The following is a 17,060-nucleotide window of genomic DNA, read 5'->3' on the forward strand; positions in this document are numbered from 1 at the left end:
CGAAAAGCAGTTTGACAGTATTTTAAAATGTTTTTTTTTGTTATTTCCTTATGTTCGTTGTATGTCATTGTAGCAAAAATGTACTATTTTGAGCATTCTACTGGAATGATATGCGCCATTAAATGGTTTCAACTTCATTTTAAAGTATTTAAAATTCTTGTAAATATTCTTTTGTAAAAAATATAAATTGAAAACCATTTTCTACCGCCAAAAAAGCGTTCATCCCACTACAGTAGCTGTTAAATTGAAAGGATAGAGTTTCTTGCTATCTGGCCACTTCTTCGCATCCCACCGCGATCAAGATCCGAACAGGTACGGGTGGCGGTGGAATGCATTCTGTCCCTCGATGCGAACCCTTGTCCCTTTCTTTTCTATTACTATTATTATTATTTTGCTTTCGTTCGGTGCAATCAAGGGTCCTACACTTGGATTTGGCCACACGGGCGAGTAAGAAGGTGCAGACACGAATAATCGTCCTCAAATGCATACACACACACACACACACACACACACACACACACACACACACACAGATCTCTATTGCTTGCACCATTGATGCGCTGTTTGCTGTGTCGCACTGATTGCACTTTGAAGCGGTCCGAAATTGCATAAGGTAATTTTGCTGTGTGCGATGTTGCGATAGAGGCGAATGATTCTTTTCTCTCTCTCTCTAGCTCTCGCTTCGGGGTGCTCCTTAACGATCCTTCGCTAGTGGAAAAGAACGGACGTGAAGGTAGGAAGGAAAAATAGCGCACACACAAGAAAACCCACACCCTTGTTAAGGGTCTAGGTTCGGCGATCGATTTTTTCTTTTTTCGTTTCAAAAAATCGTAAAATCAAACAAAAAATGAAAATGCAATTGGGGTTGCAGCTTCGGTGCGTGTATGAACTGATTTTTTTTCCTTTTTTTTGTTCTTGGGTGTAATGCGTGTGTTTTGTTGTTGTTGTTGCTTCTTCTCTGCCTATTTCCACTGCTTCTTGCGCGCTGCATTTCGGTGCCACCGTAATCGTGGCATTTTTCTTGGATTTGCCGCCGTTTTTTCACCCAAAAAAACCTCCGTACATTGCGCTGTTGTATCCCCGCCGATTGGTATTTGGGGTGTTGGTTGTAACGAGCGTACAGCGATCGTTGCCGCTTGTGTATGTGTACGTGCGGTTTTTTTTCTCTTCTTCGCTTGGTAGTGGAAAAATTGCCAAAAAATCTATTCACCGGTAGGAAATTCTCACGCTAGAAGAAATGAGAGGATTTTGATGTTTTTTCACCCAAAAAAATAAAACCCAGAGGCAAAGGGAACGGTTACGCGCAACGACCGTTGCCGCTGGTAATGCAATCTTCGAGGAGCATTTGCTGGAAGAGGCATTCGCTAGACAAGGTGTAGAAAATTGCCAAATTGCTTGGGTATTGAGTGTGCGCGGTGGTGTGAGCGGCGGAGAGCGGGAGCTTCCTAACGGACAAAAATCTTTTAATGCCCTTTTGTTTTCGTGTTTTTTCTCGCAAAAAAAAATCTCCACCCTTCTTGGAGATGTAATTTGATTTATCGTAAGAAACGCACCGTCATAAGCGCTTAAGCGGTCGACGCTGGGTGCACTTTAAATATTGATTGCCAATCGATTCGGGTGAAGATTTAAATGACAGACAGAGGTGTTCTTTTCTTTTTTTTTGGGAAAAAGCAACGTGATTCTGGAGTAAAACCGTTCCTTTTTGTGAAAGGGACACGGTTGGAAAAGTAGTGGGAAATTGGGGTTAGTTGCTGGAAGGATTTATGTTGCGTTCGTTTTTTGTCTTTTTTGGTGGAAAAAGTGATACAGCAGTTGAGGAATTTTGTAACGAACTTTGGCGCGCTTTTAACCGCCAAATTGCTTTCGTACGGTTGGAAACATTCGCGAACGTTGCAAGAATGTAACGTCTAGAAGGATGTTTGGCGCCAATTCAACAGTTCCAACGGTTTTTCCCGTTAACGGTTTTTTTTTATTGATTTTTTTCTTTATTCTGTTGGTAAATTCGCGCCTTTTCGAGAAATGCATCTGGTAGCGAACATACAGCACGTTTAATGGCATGAAAAGCTACCTCAACGAACACCAGTGCTAGTCTTAGTCGTAGCAAAACAGAAAAAAATCCAATAAACGACTCAACCTAGACAATTTCATCGATTTAAACTGATACTGAAGAGCATTGGCGAATACTTTCTCATCAATAGATTTGAATAAATTGCCTATGTTTGAACTTGAACTACATTAAAAGCAGCAGCCCCCGAGCCCCGAGCCGAATTTGATAGAATATTCAAATGGAAGAAAAACATTTACCTTTGCACACTTGGAATTTGTGACCGGACGCCAATAGAAAAGGTTTCTATTAGCCCGTTTGCAAAAAAAAGGAAAAGACACATCCGAACCTTGCACCCACCACAAAACGTCCACTTGCTGCGCTACTTCCGGCGCTCACCGGCCGCTAAAAGCGGACAAGAAAAAGCCCTTCAGCCTGCAGACTGCCGAAAAAGGGCGACCCGATGCGAGCGACAGTCCGCACGCAGTTTAGCATAAATACACAAATTTTGCATTAAATTGGACATCGCACACACACACACACACATGCACGGACTTCTACTCTACGGACCGGATGCACGGGGACGACCGCAACACGCCGGCGACCCTTTTTTCTTTCTTCTTCCATTTGCTTTGCCTTTCTCCGGGTGTTGTCCGGTGGATTTGCGCTTCCAGCTCCAGCTTCCAAGCAAGTCCGAATCAATTTATAGCAATTGTGCATGCGATTGAAAGGACCGCAACCCTCGTGCTACTCCTCCACCGCCGGGTTGGGTTGGTTTCTGTGTGCGAACGCCTACACGCGTAGTCCAAAACAGCCGAAGTCATACAAAATCATGAAAAAGTCTGCGCCCTTTTGCTCCGGCATCCTCGTGAAGTTTACCGAGCCGAACCGAATAGTTGTGTTCGATAAACATGTGTGCGTATCAGGTAGCAGCATTTGTACTGCTTACCTGCCGTAAGCCGCTGTGATACCGAGCGAGACGCATAGACAACGCATCAAAAGGACATCTGTAGCCGTGAGGAATTTTTTCTGTGTCTCTTTTGCCTTGTCCTTGCCTTTAGATCCTGATGAGTGAAGCATGCATACCTTTCGGGTACGTTCGTGGTATAAGCTCTGTTTCTCTCATGTTAATGGTGAAGATAGAATCGTATGCCATCGGCTCTGCATTCGAGCGTGGGCAGGCCCGTGGACGCCGTTTGTTCGCACGCTGTGTGTCTAGTTTGCCGAGCGTTTCCCCCATCCCAACCCTAGCGAGTCCGACAGAAAGGGAATCGTTTGGCGGAGGAGGCTTTTCGCCTCGTTTGTGTTCGGTCATGTGTCTTCATTTACATAAAATTGGCATCGGATGGGTTGGATGGATTGGTGCTGGTGAAAGTTTGATGAACTCTTGTGCCAGGAGAGAGCGGGTAGTATTTAGAGAGCCTTCAATAGCAATTTGTTTTTGTTCAATTTCGATGGAATTATTAGACAGTTCAATATCTGTATTCTCGTACACTCTGTTCGTAATTCGTATAAGAAAAATGCTTCTTCGCGTGCACGAGCTCGAGCTCTCCAACACGAATGCAAATTCCACCATTCCAACAATGCTCTGCGTGGTCCACACAGTCACCCGGCAATTCCACCAAAGAGCCGCACACGAGTACAATAAATCATGGCCGTAATGACAATATTCGCTTTCTCCCTGGGCGCATACATAATAACGCAGTAAGCTGAATTGCTATTGATTGCTTCTTGCTCGAAGCAATCGAATCGAAGAGGGCCGAACCGTTCTCTTCCACCCTTCCTCTTTATCTCCTGTCCTGCCCGACGACTGTCCATTAAATGGCGCTTCGAATGGAGAAATCCTCCTCCTACTCCTTCTCGGCCTGCTTTGTTTTGCTGGTTAGGCACAAATCGCTAAATACACATCGCGTTAGGCATACACAGCAAAAGGGGAGGAATTAATTAAATTTGCGCTCTCTTCTCCTCGGGGCCGTGTGCTTTTTGCATACGATTAGCCATCGCAGGCTGTGGCGCCCGGCTGTGCGTAAATGTGTAAGCATACTTGGGTTGGGACTGCTTCGTGCCATCTTTACCGACAGAACGTACAGACACAGAAAGACCCATCTATTCTGCCCATCTGTCCACTTCGCGCTGAGAGCCAATCGATAATCAACGCAGGCCCACACAGCAGACGCACTCGCAGTCGTGTAGCAACGGCGTGAATTAGAATATTCATGGGAAAAGCTTGGGCAAAGTGCAGCAAAAGGCAGCCGAGGCAAAAGATGCTACACGCGACACACTGCTGCGAGCCCGATCCATTGCCCCACGGTCGAGTGGTGGCGTTCGCGTTGCGTTTGCTCGAGCCCAGAGAGTTTGCTCAAATTAGTTTGCAAGTGTGCCTGGTAAGCCTGGGATTATCGATTGATTATACATTATTTGTATGCAAACGAAAGCAGCGCGCCCGGTGCCGTTCTTGGGCAAAAAGCGAGTGTGTGTGTGTGTGAGAGAGAGAGAGCGGGCAACATAATCCCATGCTTCGGATACCATCAATTAATTTTAATGATATTCCTTTGTAGCCAGGCTCCACCTCCACCGCCGGAATCGGTGAAATGGTGGGTCGCGCTCGTTCGCCGAGAAGCCCTTCTGCCGGGCATTAATATTCTTCCAAACCCTGTTTGGCACAACAACAGCAACAGAAACAAACAAAAACCGACTCCCCAACCAGGGCAGGATGATTATGATTATTATTATCATTGCGCTTGGCCCTTTTGCTTCCCAAAACCGGACGCCGGAAGCACGGGAACGCACGCCCATGGCCCAGGGTTTGAAAAATGTAAATATTTGCAAAATTAAATACATATATCGACGATGGGCGCACGTAGCCAAAGCTAAAAAAAAAACAAAAAAGGAGGAAAAAGGCAAAACAGTCCCTGTCAACGGTCATCCACCGCACAGAGCAAACGGCAACAACGGTACAGGCATCAATCCCGCCGTCCAAGGGCCGTCTTTCATGATGGGCCGCTTTCGCTTACCTCACATTATAATACAATTTTTAGCATCTAATAAATATTCCACCGTGTGTACCGGCCGCTGCAAGTACACACACACACAAACCTGGCCTTTGGAAGGATGCCTCTTTTCGGAGGTCAGCAGAAATAAACATAAAATTGACCATCAAGCACCGGGTGGCGTATCATCGAAGTGGCGGCGACGACACAACGGACGTGGCAGGAGAAACCAAAAGGAGTTAAAAAAGGATGTTCCATTTCTGAATGGCCGCCATGCCATGGTTCGGGTCGGCAAAGTGCAAAGCTCTGGGTAACCCGAGCAAAAAAAGAGATGTAACAACCAGTTTTGCGTCTGAGAAGCTGGGAAGGATTGAGTGAAGAAACAGAAAAAAACCGGCTGTCGGTGGGCGGCACATACACAAAAAGGGGTGCCGGTTTCATCCGCTCGAAAGGATGAATTTGAATTCGTTTGGCCGCTTGTTTTTGTTGTTGCTCGGTGCCGTTGTTTTTTTCAGCAAGAAAAGAGAAAATCAAACAAAATCATGCAGAAAGCAGAGTGAGCCCATTTCCTGAACCACCTTCCTGGGTACAATCAATTTTGTACAAATATCAATCAAAACCCGCCAGGGTCCTGCGAACGCGTTTTTTTGACCAACTGCACTTACAGGAGGCAGAGAGAGGACGCTTTAGATTTTTCCATTTCTATGCAACACCAACATACATTACAGAGTGGTAAGGGGGAAAAAAGTGTCTCTTCCTTACGCCAATACGCACGGTGCGCGCACGTGGTTTGATGATTGAATTGAACCGGCGGCCCACAGGTTGCCCCTGGAACGGTTGCCCTTACCCACTCGCTCTTCTCGCAACCGGGAAGGGTGTAAAGTGACTGTAGTCTGCCTTTGATCTTGTCGGAAAACATCTCACTCCCGGGGCTCGTGTGTTTGGGTTCCATTATCAGTTGTGCCGCTTCTTTTCTTCTCCTTCCGGTAACTCGTTTTACAGTCCGCTTAAACGCTTTTGTCCAACACAAGCACGGCTGTCCGTCCGGCTGAGGCGTGTAATGTCGTTGGGGTTGGAAAAATTCATTGATTTTCTTTTGCGCGCACCAGAGTGAAAGCAATCAAATTTAAACCATTTTTCCATGTGCGGGATGATGCACAAAAACGGTCTTTTAGAAGCTGTTCAATGAAAGTCAACAGTTTTGGGGAAGGAAATTTAAAACCTTTTGCTGATGCCTTTCATTGATTTCGATCGTTAACGGTAGACTGTAAAGCATCTTCATCCCCTCTGGTGAATCAACCCCTCACTCTCTTTCCGTGTGGACCATTTCTGGGTGACGTGGTCCTAAAATTGAGTTCACCTTTTATAGTGGGACACCACATCATTGACCCATGCGTGTGTGTGTGTATAGGTCACGAGCCAAAAAATCCGAGGACCCAGGGTGGTTTGTGGGTGAACCATGAGCTTTAACCCCTGGACGCTGATGGACCGATTGTTCGGTGGGTGCTGAAAAATATTACCGATATTGTTTCCCAATCATTTAGCCTGAAAAGTGCGACATTCAGTTTAATGACCACGCGTTGCGGGTAACGGGCACAGGGCCAGGTAAGGGCCGTAAGGGGTTGGTTGGTTTGTGACCGATCCGGTTGTCCGTGTCCGTCCATTGTCTTGTCCCGGGGATTGACCGGCATTGTTGTGGGTGATGAGCATCGCTAGCCAGCCGCCTGCTGTTGCTGCTGCTGCTCCGATGTGCATATTAAATTGCCGTGCAGATGTTGTTTCTCTCATTCAATAAATAAACACGCTTGACCCTTGTCCAACCCCGGGCAGGGGAACAGCAGCAACGTGCCATGTAAAAGGCGCCCCTTGCGCGAGGGTGCGGGACTCACAGCAGCATACTTTTTGTTCTCTGCCCGGCTGGATGTTCTCACCTTGCCCCGATGGTCTCGACGCACGGCACACTTGAACACCCTCGCACACGGACTGGGGGTTATTGCAATCACTGCAATCACCGTGTGTTCGTCTCGCATCGGACTCGCTGAAGAAAAAAGGAGTCACATAGGATAGAGTGTGCGTGTGTGTGTTGTGCTTGTGTCCTCCCTCGCACTGATGCACCTTTTCGGTCGAACATCCTTTGGCCCGTGCTCGAACCACACCACGGACGCTTTTGCACAGATGTCCCGGGAACCATGGCCATTTGCCGCTCGGCAGATAGAGCGAGCACGTAAGGACGACACCGCATCGTAACGGGCTCTCGCATAACGAATGCACAGACAAGCGATCCCATTTCTGCGTCCTAATGAGACAGAGAGCGGCCATAGAGCGAACCATGCCGTTTTGCCGGCAGATGATCTCTGCCCGCGGTACGGTAGGTGATAATATTCATGGTCCTCTTGCCGTTAAAATATTGCTCTATTATGCTCATCTTCAGCTCCGTTTCTTCGCCTGCCACACAGCCGTGTTTCAATTTTTCCCTGCCTTGCTTGCCTTCCCTGCCGTACCATCGGCTGAAGCGTTTCTTTGATTATGGCTGCTCATAATGCTCGTATCACCCCGGAGGACCTTCGTGGAGAAAAATCGATACAATTTATTATGCTTAAGGAACGTGCTCAGCCGTCACAGCAAAAGGAGGACGGTTTCGAGCAAAAAGGACACGAGTGGATGGTGCGGATGGGTCATCTTTATGTTCGCCCTCAATTAAGAAATATATCATCCACTTTGAGACGGTGGTGGCAGAATTGTGGCACGGGTGTGGTTTACAGTGTGTAATGTTGCGAAGACTATATTCTCGAGGGTTATTCTCTAATTTAAATTAACTTAACCTTATTTGCAGTTTATCGATGCTATATTTGAGATAAATAAAATGCAAACGCTTCTTCTGGAGCAAAGTGACACTTTTCATTTCCACCTGGAGGATATTATGTTTCATTCAATATTTCATCTACGATTCCTAACGAAACAAGTAAGCCGCGTCTTGAACGCGGAACACGACACGATGTTGACAGATTTTCTGTGCTAATATTATCTTTGCGAAGCAGCACAATTGTAACACACACGCTCTGTTCATTTACTATGCATGAGCAAAGAGCACTCATGTTGTGAAAGAACGGTCTAGTTCTAGTGTACGATTGAACGGAGATTTACCAGTCCCGTTGCTGGGTGTGTGATGCAAATTTTGTTTGATTTGTACCAGGTGTTCAAACGCTTGTCTGTTCAACCTGAGTCGCTGCAGTCAATAAAGAGCGACTAAAGATCAACAATCGCACTGGCACGTTACAGAACAATGCAGCTGTGCTAACTTGTTGTGCTTTCTAGTGCAGTACTATAAAAGCGGCGATTCAACGCAACGAGCGTTACAGTACTTGTGTCCCGGGTAAGTTGAACTACGCAAAGTGGATTAAATCATGGAAAAGTTTAGTGGTGATGTTTTGTGCAAAGTGATGATAACGTTGATGGTAAGTTGAGCAGAGAGAAATGTGAATGTGAAAAGGCAGCAATGTGTGTGTGTGTATGTATCAGGAATAAGTGATCGTCATGAGCTAAAGTGTTTTGTTGTATCGTTCAAAATAGGTGTTAGCGAGTGTCAACGCGGGCATAAAAGATGGAATGCGCAATGGTGTGTCGTTTAAACTAACGGAGCTTATAAGAAAATTGTTTCCCGTGGATGAAAAAGTGATGGAAAGTGCAACGAAGAATCTGATACCAAACATCATCAATAAGATAAAGGATTATATCTTCCCATCAACCACAACGGTCTCAACCGAAACAACAACTGAATCAATAGACTCACAGCAAACAACTGTTGCAGCAAACATCGATCAAACAGACGACGCAAGTTCAAATAATGATGAACAACAAACAACAACATCAGTGCCCGTGGAAGAAAGAGAAACAACGACAGCTGAAGATGAGGCCGAGACTACAGCTGCCGAGGAAGAGACAGAAACTACGGCGGCTGAGGACGAGGCCGAGACTACAGCAGCCGAGGAAGAGACAGAAACTACATCGGCTGAGGACGAGGCCGAGACTACAGCAGCCGAGGAAGAGACAGAAACTACGGCGGCTGAGGACGAGGCCGAGACTACAGCAGCCGAGGAAGAGACAGAAACTACGGCGGCTGAGGACGAGGCCGAGACTACAGCAGCCGAGGAAGAGACAGAAACTACGGCGGCTGAGGACGAGGCCGAGACTACAGCAGCCGAGGAAGAGACAGAAACTACGGCGGCTGAGGACGAGGCCGAGACTACAGCAGCCGAGGAAGAGACAGAAACTACGGCGGCTGAGGACGAGGCCGAGACTACAGCAGCCGAGGAAGAGACAGAAACTACGGCGGCTGAGGACGAGGCCGAGACTACAGCAGCCGAGGAAGAGACAGAATCTACATCGGCTGAGGACGAGGCCGAGACTACAGCAGCCGAGGAAGAGACAGAAACTACGGCGGCTGAGGACGAGGCCGAGACTACAGCAGCCGAGGAAGAGACAGAAACTACATCGGCTGAGGACGAGGCCGAGACTACAGCAGCCGAGGAAGAGACAGAAACTACGGCGGCTGAGGACGAGGCCGAGACTACAGCAGCCGAGGAAGAGACAGAAACTACATCGGCTGAGGACGAAGCCGAGACTACAGCAGCCGAGGAAGAGACAGAAACTACATCGGCTGAGGACGAAGCCGAGACTACAGCAGCCGAGGAAGAGACAGAAACTACGGCGGCTGAGGAAGAGGCCGAGACTACAGCAGCCGAGGAAGAGACAGAAACTACATCGGCTGAGGACGAGGCCGAGACTACAGCAGCCGAGGAAGAGACAGAAACTACGGCGGCTGAGGAAGAGGCCGAGACTACAGCAGCCGAGGAAGAGACAGAAACTACGGCGGCTGAGGACGAGGCCGAGACTACAGCAGCCGAGGAAGAGACAGAAACTACGGCGGCTGAGGACGAGGCCGAGACTACAGCAGCCGAGGAAGAGACAGAAACTACATCGGCTGAGGACGAGGCCGAGACTACAGCAGCCGAGGAAGAGACAGAAACTACATCGGCTGAGGACGAGGCCGAGACTACAGCAGCCGAGGAAGAGACAGAAACTACATCGGCTGAGGACGAGGCCAAGACTACAGCAGCCGAGGAAGAGACAGAAACTACATCGGCTGAGGACGAGGCCGAGACTACAGCAGCCGAGGAAGAGACAGAAACTACGGCGGCTGAGGACGAGACCGAGACTACAGCAGCCGAGGAAGAGACAGAAACTACGGCGGCTGAGGACGAGGCCGAGACTACAGCAGCCGAGGAAGAGACAGAAACTACATCGGCTGAGGACGAGGCCGAGACTACAGCAGCCGAGGAAGAGACAGAAACTACATCGGCTGAGGACGAGGCCGAGACTACAGCAGCCGAGGAAGAGACAGAAACTACATCGGCTGAGGACGAGACCGAGACTACAGCAGCCGAGGAAGAGACAGAAACTACGGCGGCTGAGGACGAGGCCGAGACTACAGCAGCCGAGGAAGAGACAGAAACTACATCGGCTGAGGACGAGGCCGAGACTACAGCAGCCGAGGAAGAGACAGAAACTACGGCGGCTGAGGACGAGACCGAGACTACAGCAGCCGAGGAAGAGACAGAAACTACGGCGGCTGAGGACGAGGCCGAGACTACAGCAGCCGAGGAAGAGACAGAAACTACAGCGGCTCAGGACGAGGCCGAGACTACAGCAGCCGAGGAAGAGACAGAAACTACATCGGCTGAGGACGAGGCCAAGACTACAGCAGCCGAGGAAGAGACAGAAACTACGGCGGCTGAGGACGAGGCCGAGACTACAGCAGCCGAGGAAGAGACAGAAACTACATCGGCTGAGGACGAGGCCGAGACTACAGCAGCCGAGGAAGAGACAGAAACTACATCGGCTGAGGACGAGACCGAGACTACAGCAGCCGAGGAAGAGACAGAAACTACGGCGGCTGAGGACGAGGCCGAGACTACAGCAGCCGAGGAAGAGACAGAAACTACGGCGGCTGAGGACGAGACCGAGACTACAGCAGCCAAGGAAGAGACAGAAACTACGGCGGCTGAGGACGAGGCCGAGACTACAGCAGCCGAGGAAGAGACAGAAACTACATCGGCTGAGGACGAGGCCGAGACTACAGCAGCCGAGGAAGAGACAGAAACTACGGCGGCTGAGGATGAGGCCGAGACTACAGCAGCCGAGGAAGAGACAGAAACTACGGCGGCTGAGGATGAGGCCGAGACTACAGCTACCGAGGAAGAGACAGAAACTACGGCGGCTGAGGATGAGGCCGAGACTACAGCAGCCGAGGAAGAGACAGAAACTACATCGGCTGAGGACGAGGCCGAGACTACAGCAGCCGAGGAAGAAACAGAAACTACATCGGCTGAGGACGAGGCCGAGACTACAGCAGCCGAGGAAGAGACAGAAACTACGGCGGCTGAGGACGAGACCGAGACTACAGCAGCCGAGGAAGAGACAGAAACTACGGCGGCTGAGGACGAGGCCGAGACTACAGCAGCCGAGGAAGAGACAGAAACTACATCGGCTGAGGACGAGGCCGAGACTACAGCAGCCGAGGAAGAGACAGAAACTACATCGGCTGAGGACGAGGCCAAGACTACAGCAGCCGAGGAAGAGACAGAAACTACGGCGGCTGAGGACGAGACCGAGACTACAGCAGCCGAGGAAGAGACAGAAACTACGGCGGCTGAGGACGAGGCCGAGACTACAGCAGCCGAGGAAGAGACAGAAACTACGGCGGCTGAGGACGAGGCCGAGACTACAGCAGCCGAGGAAGAGACAGAAACTACATCGGCTGAGGACGAGGCCGAGACTACAGCAGCCGAGGAAGAGACAGAAACTACGGCGGCTGAGGACGAGGCCGAGACTACAGCAGCCGAGGAAGAGACAGAAACTACATCGGCTGAGGACGAGGCCGAGACTACAGCAGCCGAGGAAGAGACAGAAACTACGGCGGCTGAGGACGAGGCCGAGACAACAGCAGCCGAGGAAGAGACAGAAACTACGGCGGCTGAGGACGAGGCCGAGACTACAGCAGCTGAGGAAGAGACAGAAACTACATCGGCTGAGGACGAGGCCGAGACTACAGCAGCCGAGGAAGAGACAGAAACTACAACGGCTGAGGAAGAGGCCGAGACTACAGCAGCCGAGGAAGAGACAGAAACTACGGCGGCTGAGGATGAGGCCGAGACTACAGCAGCCGAGGAAGAGACAGAAACTACATCGGCTGAGGACGAGGCCGAGACTACAGCAGCCGAGGAAGAGACAGAAACTACATCGGCTGAGGACGAGGCCGAGACTACAGCAGCCGAGGAAGAGACAGAAACTACGGCGGCTGAGGACGAGGCCGAGACTACAGCAGCCGAGGAAGAGACAGAAACTACATCGGCTGAGGACGAGGCCGAGACTACAGCAGCCGAGGAAGAGACAGAAACTACATCGGCTGAGGACGAGGCCGAGACTACAGCAGCCGAGGAAGAGACAGAAACTACATCGGCTGAGGACGAGACCGAGACTACAGCAGCCGAGGAAGAGACAGAAACTACGGCGGCTGAGGACGAGGCCGAGACTACAGCAGCCGAGGAAGAGACAGAAACTACGGCGGCTGAGGACGAGGCCGAGACTACAGCAGCCGAGGAAGAGACAGAAACTACATCGGCTGAGGACGAGGCCGAGACTACAGCAGCCGAGGAAGAGACAGAAACTACATCGGCTGAGGACGAGGCCGAGACTACAGCAGCCGAGGAAGAGACAGAAACTACGGCGGCTGAGGATGAGGCCGAGACTACAGCAGCCGAGGAAGAGACAGAAACTACGGCGGCTGAGGACGAGGCCGAGACTACAGCAGCCGAGGAAGAGACAGAAACTACATCGGCTGAGGACGAGGCCGAGACTACAGCAGCCGAGGAAGAGACAGAAACTACGGCGGCTGAGGACGAGGCCGAGACTACAGCAGCCGAGGAAGAGACAGAAACTACATCGGCTGAGGACGAGGCCGAGACTACAGCAGCCGAGGAAGAGACAGAAACTACATCGGCTGAGGACGAGGCCGAGACTACAGCAGCCGAGGAAGAGACAGAAACTACATCGGCTGAGGACGAGGCCGAGACTACAGCAGCCGAGGAAGAAACAGAAACTACATCGGCTGAGGACGAGGCCGAGACTACAGCAGCCGAGGACGAGACAGAAACTACGGCGGCTGAGGACGAGGCCGAGACTACAGCAGCCGAGGAAGAAACAGAAACTACGGCGGCTGAGGACGAGGCCGAGACTACAGCAGCCGAGGAAGAAACAGAAACTACGGCGGCTGAGGACGAGGCCGAGACTACAGCAGCCGAGGAAGAGACAGAAACTACATCGGCTGAGGACGAGGCCAAGACTACAGCAGCCGAGGAAGAGACAGAAACTACATCGGCTGAGGACGAGGCCGAGACTACAGCAGCCGAGGAAGAGACAGAAACTACGGCGGCTGAGGACGAGACCGAGACTACAGCAGCCGAGGAAGAGACAGAAACTACGGCGGCTGAGGACGAGGCCGAGACTACAGCAGCCGAGGAAGAGACAGAAACTACAGCGGCTCAGGACGAGGCCGAGACTACAGCAGCCGAGGAAGAGACAGAAACTACATCGGTTGAGGACGAGGCCAAGACTACAGCAGCCGAGGAAGAGACAGAAACTACGGCGGCTGAGGACGAGACCGAGACTACAGCAGCCGAGGAAGAGACAGAAACTACGGCGGCTGAGGACGAGGCCGAGACTACAGCAGCCGAGGAAGAGACAGAAACTACGGCGGCTGAGGACGAGGCCGAGACTACAGCAGCCGAGGAAGAGACAGAAACTACATCGGCTGAGGACGAGGCCGAGACTACAGCAGCCGAGGAAAAGACAGAAACTACGGCGGCTGAGGACGAGGCCGAGACAACAGCAGCCGAGGAAGAGACAGAAACTACGGCGGCTGAGGACGAGGCCGAGACTACAGCAGCTGAGGAAGAGACAGAAACTACATCGGCTGAGGACGAGGCCGAGACTACAGCAGCCGAGGAAGAGACAGAAACTACAACGGCTGAGGAAGAGGCCGAGACTACAGCAGCCGAGGAAGAGACAGAAACTACGGCGGCTGAGGACGAGGCCGAGACTACAGCAGCCGAGGAAGAGACAGAAACTACGGCGGCTGAGGACGAGGCCGAGACTACAGCAGCCGAGGAAGAGACAGAAACTACGGCGGCTGAGGACGAGGCCGAGACTACAGCAGCCGAGGAAGAGACAGAAACTACGGCGGCTGAGGACGAGGCCGAGACTACAGCAGCCGAGGAAGAGACAGAAACTACGGCGGCTGAGGACGAAGCCGAGACTACAGCAGCCGAGGAAGAGACAGAAACTACGGCGGCTGAGGACGAGGCCGAGACTACAGCAGCCGAGGAAGAGACAGAAACTACGGCGGCTGAGGACGAGGCCGAGACTACAGCAGCCGAGGACGAGACAGAAACTACGGCGGCTGAGGACGAGGCCGAGACTACAGCAGCCGAGGAAGAGACAGAAACTACGGCGGCTGAGGACGAGGCCGAAACTACAGCAGCCGAGGAAGAGACAGAAACTACATCGGCTGAGGACGAGGCCGAGACTACAGCAGCCGAGGAAGAAACAGAAACTACGGCGGCTGAGGACGAGGCCGAGACTACAGCAGCCGAGGAAGAGACAGAAACTACATCGGCTGAGGACGAGGCCAAGACTACAGCAGCCGAGGAAGAGACAGAAACTACATCGGCTGAGGACGAGGCCGAGACTACAGCAGCCGAGGAAGAGACAGAAACTACGGCGGCTGAGGACGAGACCGAGACTACAGCAGCCGAGGAAGAGACAGAAACTACGGCGGCTGAGGACGAGGCCGAGACTACAGCAGCCGAGGACGAGACAGAAACTACAGCGGCTCAGGACGAGGCCGAGACTACAGCAGCCGAGGAAGAGACAGAAACTACATCGGCTGAGGACGAGGCCAAGACTACAGCAGCCGAGGAAGAGACAGAAACTACATCGGCTGAGGACGAGACCGAGACTACAGCAGCCGAGGAAGAGACAGAAACTACGGCGACTGAGGACGAGGCCGAGACTACAGCAGCCGAGGAAGAGACAGAAACTACGGCGGCTGAGGACGAGGCCGAGACTACAGCAGCCGAGGAAGAGACAGAAACTACATCGGCTGAGGACGAGGCCGAGACTACAGCAGCCGAGGAAGAGACAGAAACTACGGCGGCTGAGGACGAGGCCGAGACAACAGCAGCCGAGGAAGAGACAGAAACTACGGCGGCTGAGGACGAGGCCGAGACTACAGCAGCCGAGGAAGAGACAGAAACTACATCGGCTGAGGACGAGGCCGAGACTACAGCAGCCGAGGAAGAGACAGAAACTACAACGGCTGAGGAAGAGGCCGAGACTACAGCAGCCGAGGAAGAGACAGAAACTACGGCGGCTGAGGACGAGGCCGAGACTACAGCAGCCGAGGAAGAGACAGAAACTACGGCGGCTGAGGACGAGGCCGAGACTACAGCAGCCGAGGAAGAGACAGAAACTACGGCGGCTGAGGACGAGGCCGAGACTACAGCAGCCGAGGAAGAGACAGAAACTACGGCGGCTGAGGACGAGGCCGAGACTACAGCAGCCGAGGAAGAGACAGAAACTACGGCGGCTGAGGACGAAGCCGAGACTACAGCAGCCGAGGAAGAGACAGAAACTACGGCGGCTGAGGACGAGGCCGAGACTACAGCAGCCGAGGAAGAGACAGAAACTACGGCGGCTGAGGACGAGGCCGAGACTACAGCAGCCGAGGAAGAGACAGAAACTACGGCGGCTGAGGACGAGGCCGAGACTACAGCAGCCGAGGAAGAGACAGAAACTACGGCGGCTGAGGACGAGGCCGAGACTACAGCAGCCGAGGAAGAGACAGAAACTACGGCGGCTGAGGACGAGGCCGAGACTACAGCAGCCGAGGAAGAGACAGAAACTACATCGGCTGAGGACGAGGCCGAGACTACAGCAGCCGAGGAAGAGACAGAAACTACGGCGGCTGAGGACGAGGCCGAGACTACAGCAGCCGAGGAAGAGACAGAAACGGCGGCGGCTGAGGACGAGGCCGAGACTACAGCAGCCGAGGAAGAGACAGAAACTACATCGGCTGAGGACGAGGCCGAGACTACAGCAGCCGAGGAAGAGACAGAAACTACGGCGGCTGAGGACGAGGCCGAGACTACAGCAGCCGAGGAAGAGACAGAAACTACATCGGCTGAGGACGAGGCCGAGACTACAGCAGCCGAGGAAGAGACAGAAACTACATCGGCTGAGGACGAGGCCGAGACTACAGCAGCCGAGGAAGAGACAGAAACTACGGCGGCTGAGGACGAGGCCGAGACTACAGCAGCCGAGGAAGAGACAGAAACTACATCGGCTGAGGACGAGGCCGAAACTACAGCAGCCGAGGAAGAGACAGAAACTACATCGGCTGAGGACGAGGCCGAGACTACAGCAGCCGAGGAAGAGACAGAAACTACGGCGGCTGAGGACGAGGCCGAGACTACAGCAGCCGAGGAAGAGACAGAAACTACGGCGGCTGAGAACGAGGCCGAGACTACAGCAGCCGAGGAAGAGACAGAAACTACGGCGGCTGAGGACGAGGCCGAGACTACAGCAGCCGAGGAAGAGACAGAAACTACATCGGCTGAGGACGAGGCCGAGACTACAGCAGCCGAGGAAGAGACAGAAACTACATCGGCTGAGGACGAGGCCAAGACTACAGCAGCCGAGGAAGAGACAGAAACTACGGCGGCTGAGGACGAGGCCGAGACTACAGCAGCCGAGGAAGAGACAGAAACTACATCGGCTGAGGACGAGGCCGAGACTACAGCAGCCGAGGAAGAGACAGAAACTACGGCGGCTGAGGACGAGGCCGAGACTACAGCAGCCGAGGATGAGACAGAAACTACGGCGGCTGAGGACGAGGCCGAGACTACAGC

The sequence above is a fragment of the Anopheles coluzzii genome, chromosome 3 (genome assembly GCF_943734685.1).
Source record: "Anopheles coluzzii chromosome 3, AcolN3, whole genome shotgun sequence".
NCBI classification, from domain to species: Eukaryota; Metazoa; Arthropoda; class Insecta; order Diptera; family Culicidae; genus Anopheles; species Anopheles coluzzii.